This window comes from Sturnira hondurensis, unplaced genomic scaffold, assembly GCF_014824575.4.
Source record: "Sturnira hondurensis isolate 20B ecotype Veracruz unplaced genomic scaffold, ASM1482457v3 Scaffold0004338, whole genome shotgun sequence".
In the NCBI taxonomy this organism is placed as follows: domain Eukaryota; kingdom Metazoa; phylum Chordata; class Mammalia; order Chiroptera; family Phyllostomidae; genus Sturnira; species Sturnira hondurensis.
Window position 1 is genome coordinate 3,385,645 of NW_028076969.1, and position 21,742 is coordinate 3,407,386.

Consider the following 21,742-nt stretch of genomic DNA (forward strand, 5'->3'; position numbering starts at 1 on the left):
AAATTAACTAGCTAACCAGAGAATCAAATATTCATTACATAATTTTACAAAATTCTTCATAATAACTTGAAATTATTGCGTTGTTCGGACTTTCTTATTATGCATGCAAGAAATTAAATCTTCCAGTAAGTGAAAGACACATAGCTAGAAAGCAGCAAAAGGTACATTGGGTAGAAATGACAGAAACCACAGTTATCTGATCTAGATCAAAAATATTAAACAAAGAAAAAATACTCATTATTCTGTCAACTTTAAGACATTTTCAGCTTGCTCATACTGGAACACATCCCCCTGCGGCCTTGTAAAACTCACTGAATTGGAGTAAAGTAGCATAAGCTGCAGCTTCATCTTCAAAGATGCCATGTAAAATACGCACATTAACAAGCAGGGTTTTCTTATTCTCACGCTTCCGCTGTTTCTCTGCTCTGTTCCAAGCACCAGCCATGTCTGAGTTGTATAATACCAAGTAGCATTTACATTTTCTTGCACTTGCCACCACCTCCCAACCTTGAGGCCCCAGTCACTACCAGGGGAGCCCTCCTGGGTTCCTCCAGAGGGACTGAACTTCCCGAGCCAATAAACGTGGCATAAGACTTACATCTCTTTCCTCTAAGACACCACATGGTAAATAGTGCCCTGGTTAAACTGCTTGTATTTGAAAAAGCAAATAAACCAAAATGGCATGTTTGTAGGTGTGTGTTTCAGTGCCTCGCTCTGTAAATTCCTCCTGAATAACTGATTAGGCCAGGGACAAGCAGAGTCTTAGATCTGAAACAAGATTCAATCTGTGAATTCAAATTAACAGTTCCAAATACCTCGTCAGAATTTGGGAGTTCTGGTACATCTTGCCATTTGCATTTTGCAGGACATTGGTGGTCTGCTGCAGACAAGATCAGGGATGTCCCCTCAAGACCCTGCACCATCCTATGCAACGAGCAAGTGGGTGAAGCCACAGAACAGGGTGACCATAAACTAAGGGACAGAAGACCTGGTGATAATTTCATTGTCTTGTTCAGCTCTTTGAATGTTAACTTCCCTTTTCCTTTTCAGCTAGGGGTATTGAGAGGAGTCTGTCTAAAGGTACAGCAGCCATTCAGGACAGTGTGGCTATGTGCTCAACCCTACAGGGTGTAACTGAGTGACCATTTTTGGAGACCCTCCTCTAGGCCTAGAATTGTGCAAAATCCTACATCTCCAGCACTTAGCACAGTGCATACAACACATTCAGTAAATAAAGTTTGTTGAATGAATGAATGAGTAAATGAGTGAGCATTTATTTGGCTTAGACTATAAAAAAGAAGTTAATGCTAGAATTTACATCGATTGATTTCAAATTTTAAGAAAAAAGGTAAGTTTTGATCCTATTGCCCAAAGAAATATAGCTCATGAGAAGTAGGAAATCACAAAAGAAAACATCAAATAAGTCTGATTTGATCTCCCAAAGCAGTGCCTGAAAGGAAATAGAGACAGGGTGAGACGCAGAAGAGGCCAGACAACCAAGGGGCTAGAACCTGGTAGAAGGACAAACCCACCAGAGTGGGGCAGGTGGTCCCTCAAGCTTCCAGCATTTGGCTGTAGAAGTGTAGCCAGGTGGTTTGAGAATCACAAGTAAAAGTTTTGCAAGGGCCACCAGCAGGCAGACAAGGTTCTGCCCTAGGAAAGTCTAGCTGCAGCTAGAAACTGATTTGTGGGGTCTGGGATTCACATATAGGACCACTAGGAGCTAGATAAGTACTCCCTGTTAAGGGAAGACTAGCAGGAATGCCCTCATTGCACAGCCACTGAAAGAAAGCCTGGCGTTCCCTAAATCTCCCTTGCCTGGACTCTGCTTGGTCTCACTGGCATTTGAGACCAGAGTGGGACTGAGCCTACCACAGTATCAACAAAAAACACTGAGATGGCATACCCTGTGCAGCACACTGTTAGATATACTCACTCATTTAATCCTCTCACCATGTCTATGAAGTGGGCACTATCGTTGTCATCTCCACTTTACAGATGAGGAAATCGAGGCACAGGACCCTCAGTGCTTGTCCAGGGTCACGCACAGTGGGGAGCTACACCTGCACCGCCTGGCACCAGCATCTGTACTGTACAGTCTAAACACTGTATCTGCTGTTTATCAGGGCCCCCCCGCTGTGGGCTCCAAGGGAGTGGTCAGGGAGCACCGTGTTCTTTCCAAGCAAGACCAAAGCAACCAATTACCTATGTGGAGATCCAAGCTTTGAAATGTGCAGAATTAGAAAGCAGCATGCATAACCAAAGCTTCATACACAGGATGGCATGACCCTGTAAGAATAATTCAGCAGGGCAAAAGCCCCAAAGGGCCTGATGCTTGCTCATGCAGTGAATTAAAATGTTCACACTAAAACTCAGATGTGCAGAAATGGAGTTTAATTCCCATGCTCTTGGGCCCTCGTCTCCCTTTGCCTGCTGCTGCCAGGCTTCCAAGCAACCCCTGTGGCTTAAAACAGTCTCCTTGGGGTGAACGCTCACTGCATTTAGGATTCACCCCATTAGAGCTTGCAGAGGGTGGACGTAATGGCTGCCTAGCTTTGGGAAAGGGACTTCTGGCTAATGGTCCTGTCCCACTTAATTCCTGGGTGTGCGCCTCTCTAGTATGCGGCTATTTCAAAAATAAATAAGTAAAATTAAAAATTCAGTTCCTCACTCACACTTGCCATATTTTCAGTGACTGCAGAGGCAGCCGCTATGGCTAATGGCCACTAGACTTGGAGCGTACACGTGATAGTCCAGCTATAGAACATTCCCATCATCCCAAAATATTCTACGGGACAGCACATGCGTACACACACACATAAAATGAAATAGTCTCTGCCTGTGCTATCTATATATACATATGCATGCATTCTTCTGTGTAGCTCACTTTCTTTTGAAAATAGCACATATACACTGGGACACGAATATAATGAGACACTGAGTCAGAAACCCCATGCTTTGCAGAACCAAACTTTGCAAACAGATGGCACTCGGCTCTTGAGCAAGTGACTTCACCTCTGAGCCTCAGCTTTCTGGTCTTTAAGATGGAGATGATAATTACACCCGTCCTACCAACCTCTCTAGTGGTTATAATGATCACTTGAGATAATGCATGCAGAAGTACTTTTAATTTTTAAGACAATACTCAAACTCAGTTATGGTTCTGGCAATTCTAATAAAGAATTATGCTATAGACTGAATGCTTATGTTGCCCTAAACCCATATGTTGAAACCTCACCTCCAGTGCAATAGTATTTGGAGGTGAGACTTGGGGGAGGCAGTTAGGTCATGAGGGCAGAACCCTTCTGCAGCGAGCGAACTCGTGGCAGTATGAGAGACTCCACAGAGCCCCGTTCGGCCATGCAAGGTCAGCGCTCCGTGAAGCAGAAAGTGAGCTCTCACCAGACACGGACTCTGCCAGTCTCTTTACTAATGAAGGACTTCCCAGCCTTCAGAATTGAGAGAAACCAAATTTCTGGGTTTTGAGCCTCTCAGGCTATGGTATTCTGTTACAGAAACCTGAACTGAAACAAATCATTACGTTATTCTTAAAAAAAAAAATATGTAGCATCTAATTATTTCTCAGGTGCTAAAGGAATTTGCATCTAAATCTCAGAGTTATTCTATGTTAGCATGACAAAATCATGAACAATAACAATGTATTAGAAGACTGAGGATGGAAATGTTTAAAGGAAAAAAAAAAAGAAGAGTTCCTGTCCTAGCCACAGACCAACACAGTACTTATCAATTCTTAGAAAATTTAGAACAGACTTCATAACAAAATATTCTTAAATATTTACAACACAACATGTTTTTTAGAATTGCTTACCAAGCTGAGTAACTTTAGGGACATTGCTAACATAGCATGCCTTGATTTCAGCAAAATCTCACCCATTCCCGGGATCAGGACGGTGAAAGGGGGACTCCTGGGCAGTGTGATTATATTTGTGTCTGTTTGCAAACCTACCCCCAGGTAGTATTGATTATGTTTCAAAGTTAGCTTGAAAGGGGGTCTGGAGAATATTGTCCTTGGAGCCATTCTGTTGCACAGTTTTGACAATGATGAATGCTCTCCAGGCGTGTTTGCATATGACAACTCCAAGCAATTCACCTAGGCTTCAACAGAGCAGGTTTGGGAGGGGCAGGCAGGCAATTTCAGCTCTGGGCAAGAACGCACACACACATCAATACTGGACACTCTGTCCTGCTACACTAACTACAACCACACAAAGATATATATTGTTAACCCCACCTTAGAATTAAGACAACTGACAGAGTGGTTAAATAAATTACTTAGAGTCACGGGGTCAGCCAGCAGATGGAATTCCAGCCCTGATTTTCCTGATTCCCAAGACTTCCAGTTTTTTCTCTGCCCCACGTATGAATATGTAGCTGGTAACTGTCTTTACTCTCAACAGTGTACAAACTCTTTATCCCTTCTCTGCCCTCCTCTTCTGCCTTTCTCTCCCCAACGTCCTTGCGTGTTCTGAGATCTGCTCTTTACCTTCTTCCCTGCCTATGGCCTATCCCCACTCATGTCTAGGGAGGTTCTGCTCCACTACAGTGTCTAAGGAGAGGCCAGGGGTTGATCGCTGCCCTAGAAAATGGTGTTCATGTTCCCCAAAGGCAAAATCACTAGATATCCCAAACACAGTTGGGAGTGACCCATATTTTACTGTTTGTTCCATTTTCAACTCCACTGGGACAAATAATTGTCCTATATTTTAAACTGGAACTAGGGTATGGACATGGGGGATGGTGTGTACATGTGTAAGATAGAGAGAATATGTAATACCCTTGCTCCCTGATTTTATAGTTGAAAACTGCTAGGTCAATCATATTTTATCCAGCATTCTGAAAGCATGACCTCTTTTACCCAATACACACATATGAACCATCAGATACTTAATAACCTCTATTTTTAGCATTGACATCTGGAATTCCAACATTTTCATTCTTACCTCGCATGTTCATCTTTACTTTCATAACAACACTGTCTGGTAGAAAGAAAAATATTACCATTCCCATTTTAAAGAATCAGCTGGTCAGAGAATCTCAGTCATTAAATTTTAAGGAATTATATATCCAAGTCTCTGGATCTGGAGTCCCCTGGCTTCCAGGCCCACCCTCTCTGATCTCACAGAGCCACTTCACAGCAATGTAAGAAAGAAAATGAAGCCTCCTGTCTTCTTACACAGGTCCCTGTACAGAAATGCAAGTCCGTGCCCTGGCTGGTGTAGCTCAGTGGATTGAGCACAGGCCTGCGAACCAGAGGATCTCAGTTCGATTCCCAGGAAGGGTACATGCCTGGGTTGCAGGCCAGTTCCCAGCAGGGGACGCACAAAAGGCAATCATACATTGATATTTCTCTCCCTTTCTCCTTCCCTTACCCTCTAAAGATAAATAATTTTTTTTAATTTTTTAAAAAAGAAATGCAAGTTTGTTTCCTAAAGGTGGGGTGAGGGGAAATTTAAAATGGAAATACCATATTTTGCCAAGTGTAATGCACACTTTGTGCCCAAATTTTTGAGGGAAGAATAAGGATATGTGTTATACATGGGTAGTACTAAATCCTTATCTATATAAATGTTTTCAATGCTTTTATTTATGCTTATGTGTTAAAAGTGTAACCCTAGAAAGCACTAACTATAGCCTTATGCAAAATAATACCCTGGAATACAATAATCTGTTTTGTTTCTCAATATAAATAAATAAGTAAATAAATAAACAAATAGTTGAGTTAAAAAAGTAAAACAGAAGATTTTTTTCCTGAAAATGTAAGTCAAAAACATGGGTGTGCAGTACACATGGGAGCACATCATACACAGCAAAATATGGTCATTTATTCTCCGTTTAAATGAAAAGAAAAACAAGAAAGGAGTAGAAAAAGGTAAGGAGAAAGAACCTACCACTTCCAATGTGGCTATGACCATCTGTACAAATGGACAGAGGGACAGTTAGGAACAGTCACAGAGACAAGGAATCAAAGAGCAGGGTCCTCCGGGCTGACCCCCAGCTCCACGCACAGAGTCTTCGGCGTTCTCGATGACAACAGCAATCATCCATGCTCACTGGGCACTCTCCAAGTCCCAAGCTTGGAGAGTGCCTCTAATTTACTAGTCTAATTTTATGGTTCCTCTAATTTACTTAGTCTACAACTCTGAGTGGTAACTATGATTACGATACCATTTTACAGATGATAAACATCCTCATGCATCTTTATTCCTCGTAACAGTCCAAAGATATTGCTGTTACATGACTACCAGTTTAAAGATGACACACTGAGGCTCGGAAAGGTCCAGTGACCTGCCCACGGTCACACAAGTCTCCCAATGTGGAGTACAAAGCTCCCTCTAACTGCAGCGATACACAATATGCCCTCGCACCATCCTCCTATTTGACCATCTATCATGAAACATTTAAAATCAGAACATGATGGTGACATTCTGCAAATGAGCCCAAGACTACGGGTCTTACAGAGTCCCACTGAAGAAAGACCAGTTACTGGCCCCTTAGGAAATTAAGAGTTAATAGTTCAAAATGTTGACATGGATTTGTCACAAAAGCAAACAACTCTCAAAAAAAACTAATAATTCTTAAGAGAAACAAGAATTGATGGCTTAGGAAAGGTAAAGTCATGCCAACGGATTATAAATCTTGATCATAAATTAGGGCTGAACAAACGGATTTTTGATTCAGTCTCCAGGTAAACTGTTTTATTGGGTATACTAGCACCACCTTGTGGTGAGGAGAAGGAACTTAGAAGGTTCTGCCCGTTCAGTACTGATAAAACATGCTTTAGCAATGAAGGTAAAAACAACGTTGAACACAAATCACAGGGCTCCAGAATTGCACTCATTAAGTGATGATAGCTATTTTTACTAAATACTCTGCTTTGTGAAAATCTTGTCTTATCTCAAACAGAACAAAATGCAAAACGAGACTAATTCTGATATGTTCAAAGATATCTTCATGCATATCATGAGACTCTACTGATGAATGCGAAGAGGTAATGTTGAGATATAATAATGGCTCACACTTACATAGCATTTGTACATACGTGATTTTTATTTTATTATCAAAACAACAATGAGTTAGGCAGATAATATATTTATCCCATTTTACAGATGAGAAAATTGAGGTTAATTTGGTGTTACATTAACTGTGAAGGTATTTGTGGAACTTCCTGAGATAATTAAGTTAACAAGCTTGCACTTTTCAATGACTTTTGAAGAACTGGTTTTTCAGCAAAGATGCCTCCTATAAGTTCAAAAATGAACAGAACCATAGCAACAAATACTCGCTGAAATAGGTAGCCACAATCGGCTGGAACGCTGGGCAGCCCCATGTGCTGGTCCATCACTGAAGCCCCTCAGGGCCAACATACTGACCTGGAAGGACATTTCTGCCAAGCTGGTTGCATTGCCAAGCTGGCTGCATCACGCTGCTGTCAAAATAATTACAGCATGTGAACCAAACCACTTCACCCCATTTCCAAGTTGTCCAAAATCTTATTCTTTCCTATCCACTGAACATCAGAGAAATTTTTCTCATCCTTACGTTTTGAATGAGCCTAGAAGCTTCATTTAGCAGAGAAGAGTCCCATCTGTAATCTTCTTACTAGGCCTGCAGCCCTGATCATGGCGCGGTGGCACGCACTACGCCATCTATGCTCTTTCCAACTATGCTTGGTGGGACCTGTGTTGGGAATGAGGGGTTCACCTGTCCCATCTGGAAGGGGCTTACTTGATTTCTTATTTCTGTATGATGTTATGAGACATTTGGATGATCAAATGTTTGTTCAGCATTAATCTCATTTATCTCAAATGCCAATTCATCGAGTCTATTAATAAACATGCTTCAAAAATGTGTATACATTCATCTTCGTCTGCATTTCTTATTTTTATTGGAGCTCTTTAGAAGAGAGTGGTACAGAACTTGACAAAGTTAAGTCTAAATTCCATTTAGAATACTGAACAGACAAAAATATCTTTTGTTGTAAGTCAAGATGGAGGCATAGACACACTTCACCTCCTGATGCAACCACAAAAGGGAATTACAACTAAATCTCAAAACAAATAACATCCAGAACTGTCAGAAAATTGAACTGTGTAGATGCCAAACAACCAAGGATTTAGAGAAGTGATATTCATCCACAAGGGTAGGAGGGGGAGGGATGCAGAGATGAGGCAGAGAGATGAGGAGACGCAGTGTGGCGAGGAGATACGGCAGTGGTGGGACGGCACAGGCAGTCCCACATTCACATGTGGGGGATAAAAACTGGGAGGGACACCTTGGCAGCGAATGATCCCAGCCCCAGGCCAGACCTCACAGCCCAGGGTTCCAGCATTGGGAGGATAAATCTCCATAACTTCTTGCTGTAAAAACCAGTGGGGGTTGGGGCAGCGAAAGAAACTGCCAGGTTTTTTAGCAAGCTCTGCTTAAAGGACCCCCACACTCTTAAAATATATGCAAGCCCACCTACTCTGGGATTCAACACCAGGACAACAGCTGAAGGGACACTAGTCCCATACAGGAAGTGGATGAAGTGACTGGAAATGGGGTGAGTGCCACACAAACCCCCAGAAGCCAGGTAGCAGCACACTCCCCTCTCTGAGCCCTCCCACCACACAGAGCTGCCAAGTGGTGAAGTGGGTTGCCCCACCCTAGAAAATTACCTAAGGCTCCAGTCCACACAACTTACAGGTGCCTTTAACAGGGAGTCAAAGCAGCTCTACCTAACACACAGAAACAAACAGGGAGGCTGCCAAATTGAAGAGACAAAGAAATGTGGCCCAAATGAAAGAACAGAAAAAAAAAGAAACTAAACTAAACAAAGATAACTAACCTGTCAGATGCAGAGCTCAAAACACTGTTGATCAGAATGCTCAAGGAACTCATTGGGTACAGCAACAACATAAAAGAAAAAATGAAGTTTACCCTAAGTGAAATGAAGAAAAGTCTACAGGGAACCAACAGTGAAGGGAGGGAGATGGGATTCAAATCAACAATTTGTACCATAAGGAAGAAATAAACATTCAACCAGAACAGAAAGAAGAAACAAGAATTTTTTTAAAAGGACAGTATAAACAGTCTCTGGGACAGTTTTAAGTGATCCAACATTCACTTCATAAGGGTGCCAGAAGAAGAGGAAGAGCAAAAACTTGAAAACTTATTTGAAAAAAATAATGAAAGAAAACTTTCCTAATTTGGTGAAGGAAATGGACATGTAAGTCCAGGAAGCACAGAGAGTCCCAAAGAAGTTGGACCCAAAGAGGCCTACACCCCGCCAAGATGGAGGCATAGGTGGAAACACTGTTCCTTCTCCCACAACCAAGTTTGAATACAACAAAGGTTTGGAGAACAAAGACACAGCCAAAGGACAGAAAATTGAATTATACAGAAGTCCGACAACCACGGACCGTTGGTTCAACAAGGACGGTAAGAGGGGCGGAGCCAGCAGTGGAGCAGGGTCAGGCAGGACAGATCCCCCGACCTAGGCACGCAAGTGGCCCGGACCCAGTCAGGGTGTGGGGCAGACTGACCACAGTCGCACATTCCCACACAGTGAGACGGACCACGCAGGCCCCAGGGGGCGAGGGTTGACGGTGGTGGCACATTCGCGTGCAGTGGGACGAAACGTGAGGGCCCCGGTGACGGTGGCAGGTGCCACACCTGTGGGGGCCACGGCGGGAGGACGTACACGGGATGCCATTGCTCCTCGTTGACCCCGCCCCCACATACAGCATCAAAACCCAGCAACTGAGTTGCCTTGCTCTGGTGAACACCTAGGGAGCTGATCCTGCTACGTAACAGGCACAAACAGCCCAAAAGATGGCACAAGAAGAACTCAAAGTCCCAGAGCCAATAATTCTAAGCGACCGAGAAATTGCCAGCCTCTCAGAAGCACAATTGAAGACACTGTTTATCCGGATGCTCACAGAACTGGTTGATTATAGTCACAAATTAGAGGAACATATGAAGGCTAAACTAATTGAAATGAAGGGAGATGTCCAGGAAACCAATAGCGATGGAAAGGAAACTGGGACTCAAATCAATGGAATGGACCAGAAGGAAGAACAAAACATCCCACCAGAAAGGAATGAAGAAATGAGAATTCAAAAAAATGAGGAGAGGCTTAGGAACCTCCAGGACATCTTTAAACATTCCAACATCCAAATTATAGGGGTACCAGAAGGGGGAAAGAAAGAGCCACAAGTGGAACACTTATTTGAACAAATAATAAAGGAGAACTTCCCCAATCTGGCAAAGGAAATAGACTTCCAGGAAATCCAGGAAGCTCAGAGAGTGCCAAAGAAGGTGGACCCAAGAAGGAACACACCAAGGCACATCATAATTACATTAGCCAAGACTAAAATGAAGGAGAGAATCCTAGAAGCAGCAAGAAATAAGGGGACAGTCACCTACAAAGGAGTACCCATCAGACTGTCAGCTGATTTCTCAAAAGAGACCTTACAGGCAAGAAGGAACTGGAAAGAAGTATTCCAAGTCATGAAATCCAAAGACCTACAGCCAAGATTGCTTTATCCAGCAAAACTTTCATTTAGAATGGAAGGACAGATAAAGTGCTTCTCAGATAAGGTCAAGTTCAAGGAGTTCATCATCACCAAGCCCTTATTATATGAAATGCTAAAGGGACTTATATAAGAAAAAGAAGATGAAAAATATGAACAGTGAAAGGACAGCAAACACACAGTTATTAACAACCACACCTAAAACAAAAGCAAACCAAGAGGACAGCTAGATCAGGAGTGGAACCATAGAAATGAAGAACACATGGAGGGTTAGCAACAGGGGAGTGGGAGGAGGAGAAGGGGGGAGAAGGTACAGAAAATAGCATAGACAGTAGGTAGAAAATAGATAGGGGGAAGGGCAAGAATAGTAGGGGAAATATAGAATCTAAAGAACTTGAGACACGTGGTTATAAACTAAGGTGGGGAGAATGGTGGGGGAGAGAGTGTGCCGGTGGAGGGGAATGAAAGGGGGGGAATAGAACAATTGTAATGGTATAATCAATAAAATATATTTTAAAAAAAACAAAGAGGCCTACACCAAGTCACACCATCATCAAAATTTCAAAGGTAAAAGATAAAGACAGAATCTTAAAAGCAGTAAGAGAAAAGCAGACAGTATTACAAAGGAACACCCGTAAGACTATCAGCTGATTTCTCAAAAGAAACTTTGCAGGCAACAATGGACTGACAAGAAGTATTCAAAGTGATAAAAAGCAAGGACCTACAACCTAGATCAGGGGTGTCAAACTCATCTTTACCGGGGGCCACTTCAGCCTCACAGTTGCCTTCAAAGGGTTGAATGTAATTTTAGGACTGTATAAATGTAACTACTCCTTAACAGTTAAGGGAGAGCTCAGTGCTGCCAAGGGGTAGAAACAAGGTGGAGGGCCGGATTCAGCCCCCAGGCCTTGTGTTTGCCACCTGTGCCCTAGACTACTCTACCCAGCAAAGCTATCATTGAGAATGGAAGGGCAGATAAAGTACAGACAAGGTAAAACTAAAGAAGTCCATCATCACCAATCCATTATTACATGAAATGTCAAAGGAACTTATTTAAGAAAAAGAAGATCAAAACTATGAACAGTAAAAAGGCAATAAATTTACAACGGTCGACAACTGAGTCTAAAAAGAGTCTAAAAACAACTGAGTCTAAAAACAAAACAAAACAAAAAACTAAGCAAACACCCAGAACAGGAACAGAATCACAGAATGGAGATCACAAGGAGGGTTATCAGCAGGGAGGGAGAGGGGGGGAAATAGGGGGAAAAGTACAGGGATTAAAAACCATAATTGGTAGGTACAAAATAGATGGGGGTGGGGGGCGGTGTTAAGAACAGTATAGGAAACGGAGAAGCCAGAGGGCTCATAAGCATGACCCATGGACATGAACTAAGATAAGGGATTGCTGGAAGGAAACGGGGTACCTGGCAGAGGGGAGCAAAGGGGGAAATTTGGGACAACTGTAATATCATAATCAATAAAAAATATTTTAAAGTAATATCTTTTTTACATAGCTTAAAAGAAGAATGAGGAACTCTCTCTTTAGGATATTACATTATTTCAGGTATTTTCCTTTTGTTGTTGTTGTTTGCCTTTGCATTTGATGAGATTATTTGAAACAGATTACAAGAACTAGAAGATTTAGAACAATTTTGAGCCAACTATCAGTAATCTTTTCTCCTTAGTTGGCCCCAACTTAAGCAATAGGTTGCTTTTAAAGGGAGTGAGTGAATGGCCCCGACATCAATCAGACTTTTCTTTTTCAATAGAGTCCCTTTACTTCCTCCTCAAGGTAACATTAAGAAATCAGCTTTTGCTCCCCTTGAGAGAAAAGCCATGCTGTCCCTTTTCCTCCACCGGACTCAGTAGTCCGTGTGAATGTCTCATTTCATCCATAATGATGCGGACAATGCAGGCTGTGACACTGGTGACCCCGAGTACTGTTCAGGAATGTCATAGTGTGTGTTGGATCACAGAAGAAAAGGGTTTTCTTCCTAGGTCGCCCTCTCGGGCGACCGCTTTGCAACTGTGCCTTCTTTTTTTTAATATATTTTATTGATTATACCATTACAGTAGTTCTATTCCCCCCCTTCATTCCCCTCCACCCTGCACACCCCCTCCCCGACCCTTTCCCCCCTTTAGTTTATGACCACATGTCTCAAGTTCTTTAGATTCTATATTTCCCCTACTATTCTTGCCCTCCCCCCTATCTATTTTCTACCTACCATCTATGCTACTTATTTTCTGTACCTTCTCCCCACTTCTCCTCCTCCCACTCCCCTGTTGCTAACCCTCCATGTGATCTTCATTTCTATGGTTCTGCTCCTGATCTAGCTGTCCTCTTGGTTTGCTTTTGTTTTAGGTGTTTGTTTTTAGATGTGGTTGTTAATAACTGCGTTTGCTGTCCTTTCACTGTTCTTATCTTCTGTACCTTTTTTTAATAGATTTTATTTATTTATCTTTAAGGGGAAGGGGAGAGGGAGAGAAATATCAATGTATGGTTGCCTCTGGTTGCCTCTGCCAGGGACACACAACGGGGACACACAATGTATCGTGTGTCCCCTTGGCCTGCAACCCAAGCATGTGCCCTGACTGGGAATCAAACCGCAATACTCTGGTTCGCAGGCCCGAGCTCAATCCCCTGAGCTACATCAGCCAGGGCTTCTTCTGTACCTTCTTTAGTAAGCCAGAGCCTTGCCCCCTCTCCCAAGCTTTTGCCACAACCTCATGGGTGTGGGTTGAGCAGTTAAGAGCCATAAAGGCGTTCACCACAACACTGTAAAAACACCCACCAGCTGGTCCCCTCGGCACAACCCCCAACTAGGTCTAGGCTTGGGAGAAAGAGCAAAGATTTTCCCTTTAATCGGCTTTAAAAACATCAACTAGTTACAGAACAATTTACAGGCATCTCAGCAAATTCTTTCTTCTAAGCTGCCTCTTGCAGCCCCTTCAGTTTTGCCTTTTCCCTCCATCCCCCAGCACAAGGATTTAAAGGTGCAGGCAGAGAAACGGCAAAATTGAGACTGGTTTCGTAATCGCTGTGCTTACAGTAGGAGGAATTTTAGAAAAGGGTTCTTTTATTTGTTAAAAATTTTCCTTAAAGGTTTCTCAGAAACCTCAACCATGGGGAATGGGCTCTCTAAGGCACAAGAGCAATGTTTTAGGTTCAGCAGCATTTTGGGGCTGCTGAATGTCTCCTAGATTAGGGATCTTTAGTTTTGGAAGCATGGAAGAGAAGGGACCCATACGCACTAGCTAGGCCCTTCTCACGTTCTCACTACCTGCCCAGAGTCTCTTAGCCCGCCAGGTAGGCTTGGCAGCAGCACGTGTGTGCCCTCACGCGTACACGCCTGCAGAGAGTGGGGGCTGGGTCTCTCTGCCGGAGGGGCAGCAGCCCAGAGGGGAGATTGGTTTCTCTCGCCTCCGTTTCTTCCCGGTGCGCGCCTGGGGAGACCCTTCCCCAGGCCGGCACCAGGTATAGTCCTGAACATGCTGGTGCAGTTGTGACTGGCTGGGTGCAGTGGCCCATGCCTGTAGCCCCAGCTACTGGGGAGGTGTGGCAGGAGGATCACTTGAGCCCAGGAGTTCTGGGCTGCAGTGCGTTATGCCAATGGAGTGCCAATGGAGTGGAGTGTCCACACTAAGTTCGGCATCAATAGGGTGACTTCCTGGGAGCAGGGGGCCACCAGGTTGCCTGAGTGGGGCCGGGGGGGGGGGGCGGGGGCGGGGGGGGCGGCTGTTGAACCAGCCCAGGTTGAAAATGGAGCAGGTCAAAACTCCAATTTTAAAAAAGTAAATGTATCTGCCGGTAGAGAAAAAACTGTTTCTGAAAGTTGTGAATGTATTCATAAATTTGTCAATCTAAAGCATGCTGTAAGTGGGATGGGGAGGGCGACGTGTTAAAGAAATTTAAGAATCCTCCTTGTTTATGCCAGAGCCGTGACCTTTATTGTAAAACTGAAATGTGGGTATACTGTCTCCCGTGGAGAACTAGCCCTTCTCTATGGACAACAAGGTACCATTTTTTAACTCAGTGCCTATAAACACTGATCGTTTCCTTGGGGAAGAACTGGCTATTCTCCTGGATGAAATGATTAGTCAACTGAGTCACAAAATGCCCTTGGCACATAATCATTTTCGTCTAAAACATATTTTTCAGAGCACCTTTCCCTTCATCTTTCCCACTTTCCTTGAAAACTCTGAACTTGGGAGCTATCAGGTCCTGAGAACAACCAGACAATTAACTTGCTGCTTAAACTCATTGCAGCTTGCAAAAAGAGCAGGGGGCCTGTCCTTCCAAGCCCTTCGCAAGGCACCCACATCTACAGGAGTTAATCCTCAAGGACTGGGTTCTCAGATGATTTGGCAAACAGATGTCACTCATTATGCTCCCTTTGGAAAATTCAAATACGTTTATATTTCTATTGATACTTACTCTGGTGCCCTAAATGCATCTGCTTTGACAGGAGAATCTGCTAAAAATGTACAAGCCCACTGGCTTGAGGCCTTTGGTCATTTAGGTCGGCCCCAGCCAATTAAAACTGATAATGGCCCCAGATACCTTGCACATTCTACTCAGGGTTTTCTTCAGCGTCGGAATATCCAACATAAAACAGGAATACCTTATAATCCAACCGGTCAGGCAATTGTAGAACTGGCTCATCATACTTTTAAAAATCTTCTTAAGAAACAGAAAAAGGGGGTCATTGAGTCCTTCCCCCCCAAAATTTGATTATGTCAGCCGTGTTTACTTACAATTTTCTAAATTGTGATGAATCACTCTGTACTCCAATTGAGAAACCTTTTCAGAAGAAGGAGCCAAAGTCATCTTATCCTCAGGTTTTATAGAGAGATTCACTGGGAGATGGTTCTTGGCAAGGCCCTGTAGACCTCTCAACTTGGGGAAGAGGGTATGCTTGTGTTTCCAACCCTACAGGTCCTGTCTGGCTACCGGCCAAAAGAGTAAAGCCTTATTATGAGCGGGACAGATATAAAGCTCTGCTACCTGAAGCCGAAAACCAATGGACTGACAGACCAGACAGCCCAGCTGACCCTGAGCAACCAGAAGGAAACCAGACACCCGCAGGGTCACTCGAGGGCCTGGGTCTGCCAACGGAGGAGGACGGGGCCTGCCCCACTAACAGGGGCCAAAGCTCCAGCACCTCCTGCAGAGGTGGCAAATATTTACTGCAAAGTAACTTCCTAAAATCCATGCTAAACCTTCCAAGGACAAGTGTAACTGGTTCATCCACTTTTGCCCTTTTTATTTGCAAATATCCCTCTTCTGGGATGTGATTAGGGCATTGGCTCCTTTGTTTTCTGTAAGGTAACCACATAAAGGGAACCTGTGCATAGTGAACGAGGACCATCATGTGATGTGCCAAGAAACCCAATAAAGAAAGGCCTGTCATGACAACAGCCAAGGCTTTTGCTTCTTTTAAGAGAAAAGCTATGCTGTCCCTTTTCCTCCACAGGACTCAGTAGTCCATGTGAATGTCCCATCTCATCCAGAATGACGCAGACACTGCAGGCTGTGTCCACATCAGTCTTCAGCATCTAAGGAGTCATTTGAATGTTTTTCTCCATGATTAATGTAATGTACATTTTCTTTATGTGCTGAACTGTTGTACCCTAGGAAAAAAGCAAGCTTCAATGCCTAATTGACATGAAATGATGATGAGACTTGCCATTTAAATCACAGGTTTATAAAGAAATGTTTTGTGGTCATCAATATATTTGTGTATCTTAGTAAATAATGTTTATGATGCATTATATTTTTTAACCAAAAAAAAAAGAAATCATCCGCTATCAATTCTCCTTGAACTGTTTCAAAGGCCTGAGCCAAACTGGACACACACATGCACACAAGCACACATACCACATTCACTGGCTTAGTTGCACCCTAGTTAAGTTCTCAGGTGGTAAACTATTTCCTCTATCTCTCCCATGAGAGGTCACAGTTTTGTATATTATAATAAAACACGATTGACAAAAATGACACCCAATCACAACTTTCCTTTCTTCATCAGGGCTATGAGAAGTAAACTTCCCATTCTCTAAAAGATATTACATATAGTAAATATGCAAACATTTTGATGACATATACAATAAAAAGCTAATGAACATCTTTTTTTAAAGAACATATTTATTGATTCCACAGAGAAAGAGGGGGAGGAAAAGAGGGAGAGAGAAAAACATCAATGTGAGAGAAACATCAGTTGGTTGCTTCTCAGACACACCCAACAGGGGACCAAATCCGCAACCTGGGTATGTGCCCTGACCAGGAATCAAACCCACAACCCTTAGTGCACTGGACACGGCTCCACCCTACTGAGCCACATTGACTGGGTGCTTGCTAATGAACATCTTAAGTGTTTATTCTCTTTTGCATTATATGTTAATGCATAATAATAACCTAGACCTCACTGTTCATAGATGAAGACTACATTTTCAGAACACAGGTTGAGAAACCTATTAGCACATGGCATCAGGGTTACCTGAGAACAGGTCAAATGATAACATTGGGAATGGAAGAAATCGCAAGGACATTTTTGATAGTTTTACCTATAAACAAAATAACAAATCAATAATAAAAATAATAAAACAGTATAGAAAGACAGGCAAAGGACTAATACAATTCCAAGAAAAAAGCATTAATGGCTGCTAGTATTATACAGCCCATCAGCTGCTAAAATATATGTAAATAAAAATAACCATAATTAAGAAAATGTAAATTATCTCAGCAATAAGATACTATTTTCTCTATATTGAGCTGGCAACAATTAAGAACATTATAAAAACTCCCTACTGTCCAGTATGATGTAGCTTTTACCCTATATTTTGTTGTGTATAATGTGCACCCATTAAAAGAATTAAAAACATTTATATAGATACAGAATTAGTACTACCCATATATAATGTACGTCCTTCTTTTTCCCTCAATAATTTGGGCAAAACAGTGTATGTTATACAAGGCAAAATATGGTATATTGCTAATCATCTTCCACTGTAGAAATGTTAAGACAATATGCATCTAAATTCTTACAATTTTTATAGCTTTTGACCCCATAATTTCATTCTAGATAGCCACCCTAAGAAAATCATCAGAAACACAGGCAAATTTATGTGCATATATGTTTATTATAGCATTATTTACTATGGTAATAAATGGCACCAATAAAAATGTTCACAATATCGGACTGCTTAAATAAATTAGACGTAATACAAACATGCATATTGTGAACTTTCTACAGCCATTAAAAATTACATTTACAAAGAATTTTGAACAACATGGGGAAATGCTTACAATGCACTAAGTGAAAGAAACAGAACACAAAGCTATTTATACAGCATAATCCCATCATTATTTTTAAGTGCATTTGTATGCAGAAAATAAAGTGCCAAGACATGAACAATGTGTAAGATTACCAGTAATTTCTATTTTATTTTTTTAATACTTTGCTTCTTCTAAGTTTTCTATAATGAGCATGTAATACTTTCACAATTAGGGAAAATATTTATTTAAAGTAGTTGAATACAAGGTGATGGAAACAGACTAGACTTGGGTGGGAAGCACAATGTATACAGACATTATATTCTAAAGCTGTACACCTAAAATTTACATAATGTTGATAATCAATGTTAACCAAATAATTTAATTAAAATAAGTAAAAATAAGTTAGAACATTCCATAGCTTGTCACTAAAGGCCCTGGAAAGACTCTGTTCCAGCAACTCCCCTCTTTGCCTGGTTGTCCCCTAAACACAGCAGGTACTTCCACATACTCTGCTTTTCTTTCTTTTTTCTTTCTTCTTCTTTTTTTTTTTTTGCCTTATTTCTTTAATACTGATTGCTTTTTACAAAATTTTTGGTCTATTGAGAAAGAGTTTATTTGAATATTTTTAAATTATATTTTATTGCTTATGATATTACAGTTGTCCTGATTTTTCCCTGTTTCCCCTCAAACCAGCACCCCCCACTCCTTCAGGTAATCCCCACATCACTGTTCATGTCCATAAGTCATGAGTATAAGTTCTTTGGCCACTTCATTTCCTACACTGTACTTTACCTCCCATTGCTATTCTAACTACCTATTTGTATTTCTTCTTTTTAGTATTTTAATTGATTATGGTAGTACAGTTTTCCCAATTTCCCCCTTTATCCCCCCTCCACCCTACCCCCCAACCCTCCAACATTCGCCCCTCCTTAGTTCATGTCCGTGGGTTGTACATATAAGTTCTTTGAGTCCTCTGTTTCCTATACCATTTTTTGTCTCTCCCCATCTATTTTATGCCTACTAATTATGCATCTTCCTCCCTGTACCTTTTCCCTCTTGATTTTTTTTTAGACAGAGGGAAAGGAGGGAAAGGAGAGAAACACCAATGTGCGGTTGCCTCTCATGTGCCTCCTACTGGGGACCTGGCCCACAACCCAGGCATGTCCCCTGACTGGGAATTGAACTAGCAACCCTTTGGTTCACAGGCTGGCACTCAATCCACAGATCCACACCAGCCAAGATTCAGCTAACAGTCTTAGGAATTCAGCTATAGATAACTAACTTCTTTTCTCCTGCTGCTTTTAAGATTCTCTATCTTTAACCTTTGTCGTTTTAATTATGATGTATCTTAGAGTGGGCCTCTTTGCATCCACCTTATTTTGGACTCTCTGTGCTTCCTGATGTGCGTGTCTATTTCCTTCACCAAATTAAGGAAGTTTTCTTTCACTATTTTTTCACACAGATTTCCAATTTCTTGCTCTTTTTCTTCTCCTTCTGGTAACTGAGGTGAATGTTGGAACTCTTGAAGTTGTCCCAGAAGCTGTTTATACTACTCTTGTTTTTTTGAATTCTTGTTTCATCTTTTTATTCTAGTTGAATGTTTATTTCTTCCTTATGTTTCAAATAATTCATTTGGTTCTCGGCTTCATCCATTCTACTGTTGTTTTCCTATAAATTGTTCTTTATTTTAATTAGTATATCCTTCATTTCTGACTGGGTCTTTTTAATCCTGCTGAGGTCCTCACTAAGTTCCTTGAGCATCCTTATAACCAGTGTTTTGAACTCTGGTTGGACAGATTGCTTATCCTCATTTTGTTTAGCTCTTTTTCTGGAGTTTTGATCTGTTCTTTCATTTGGGCCATGTTTCTTTGTCTCCTCATTTGGCAGCCTCCCTATGTTTGTTTCTATGTATGTAGTAGAGTTGCTTTGACTCCGTGTATTGGTAATGTGACCTAATGTAGTAGGTGTCCTGTAGGGCCCAGTGGCACAACCTCTCCTATCACCCAAGCTGGGTACTCAAGGTGTGCCTTTTGTGTGGGCTGAGTACATCCTCCCCTTGTAGTTGAGCCCTGGTTGCTGTTGGCAGATCAATAGGAAGGATTTACTCAGGCCAATCAGCTGCAAGGACTAGCTATGCCCATCACCACCAACCTCTGTCCTCCACGTAGAAGGGGTAGGGGCAGGGCAGAGGCAGGGTGGTGGTGCTCTGATGTGGTCTGGAGCTGTCCACTAGGTGTGCTGGCCCTGGGGTTTCTGAGGTGGTACAGGTCAAGGTCAACCCCTACCTGTGTTTTGCCACAGGCCACCCTGCTTAAGCTATAAAAAAACAATCTGAGATGGTTGCCATTTGTGCTAGACTTAGAGATTCCCAGGTGAAGCCAAGCTATATGATTCCAGGCTGGCTACGACTAGTGTTGGGCCTGGGGCTCACTGAGACCAGCTGTTGCATGTTTAAGAGGATTTAGGAAGTTATGCAGAGTGAGCCAACACAAGCCATTATATGGAAAAGCAGCTAGGCACATAGGTTAGGTGGGGCAGAGTCTCTGGGGATCTCTAAAACAGGTCAAACAATGTTAGCCAGGCTGGTGGGGTCTCAGATACGGCACCAACCTGTTGGCTCCATGGCTCTGTGGGGCAAGGTCTCAGAAAAGGAACAATTGCTTCTGCTCACCCCCAAGCCAGATACTTCAGCCTCTCCCAGTATGCCACTGGTGCCCTTCAAGCTGCCATCCCCACACTGGAGCTCAGAGGGAATGAGTCTGAGAAGGTAAGTTCATGTGTGGACTCATTAAGAGGAATTGCTAGAGGCTCCAGTAGTTTCTTCCACAAACTCAATCCCCACTGGTTTTGCAGCCAGAACTTGTTGGGACTTATCTTCCTAACACTAGAACCCTGGGCTGGGGAAACTGGCATGGGGCTGGGACTCCTCACTCCCAAGATAGCCCTCCTGAATTTTTATCTGCCACACGTGGGTGTGAGACCAACCTGATCCTTGTCTGCACCCCTCCTACCCATCTGGATGGATGTGGTTCCTTTAATTCCACAGTTGTCAGACTTCAATTTGATTTCTGATGGTTCTCAGTGATGGTTGTTCTATATTTTAGTTGTAATTTTGATTTGGTTGTGGGAAAAGGTGAGCCATGCCTGCCTGTACTCCCATCCTGACCAGAAGTTCCCTGCCTTTCTTCTTAAAGTTCCTACTGCTTGGAAATCCTTACAATAACCAAAAGTCACTTCTTCTAGTAATACTCTCTGACACCTCCAGTAAGAATTGGTTTATCTTCATCTTTATTTTAAAACCATTTGATACTTCATTATAGAATGCCATTTACCAAATTTTTCTAATTTTTCATTTGTGACTGTCTCCCCTCTTAAACTTTGAACTTTTCAAAGGTCCTAGGTCTTAGAAATCTTTAAATCTCCAATGGCTAGTACCATTCCTGACATGCCATGAATATTAAATATATGGATGAATGAGTGATAAATAGAAGGGTTAAAGGAAAAAATGGATGGATGGATGGATGGAAACCTATAGGTGTCCAAAGAGTGAAACAATGTAGGCACTAAGTACCTTCAAGTTGCTTCATGTATTTATACATGTACATATGGCAGATGACACACCAGAAGCACTATGCTGAGCATTGCTAAGACAATTGAGCTAAAATTAGCTTGTAATAGAATTGAAATGTTTCTAGTTGAAACAACAAATCTGTTATCCTGCTTTACAGTAAATGACTTTCTACAAGGGATATCCACATGCTATTTTATTATTAAAAACATTCCAATAAAAGATATACTGAAAATTATTGCAATTTCTACTAATTAAAAACTAATTAAGTCATTTGCTAAATAATACATATACTCTACTTGCATTATCTATGAGCATGCTCTTTACTTACAAATATTTGTCTCCATTTCATTAAAGTAATTA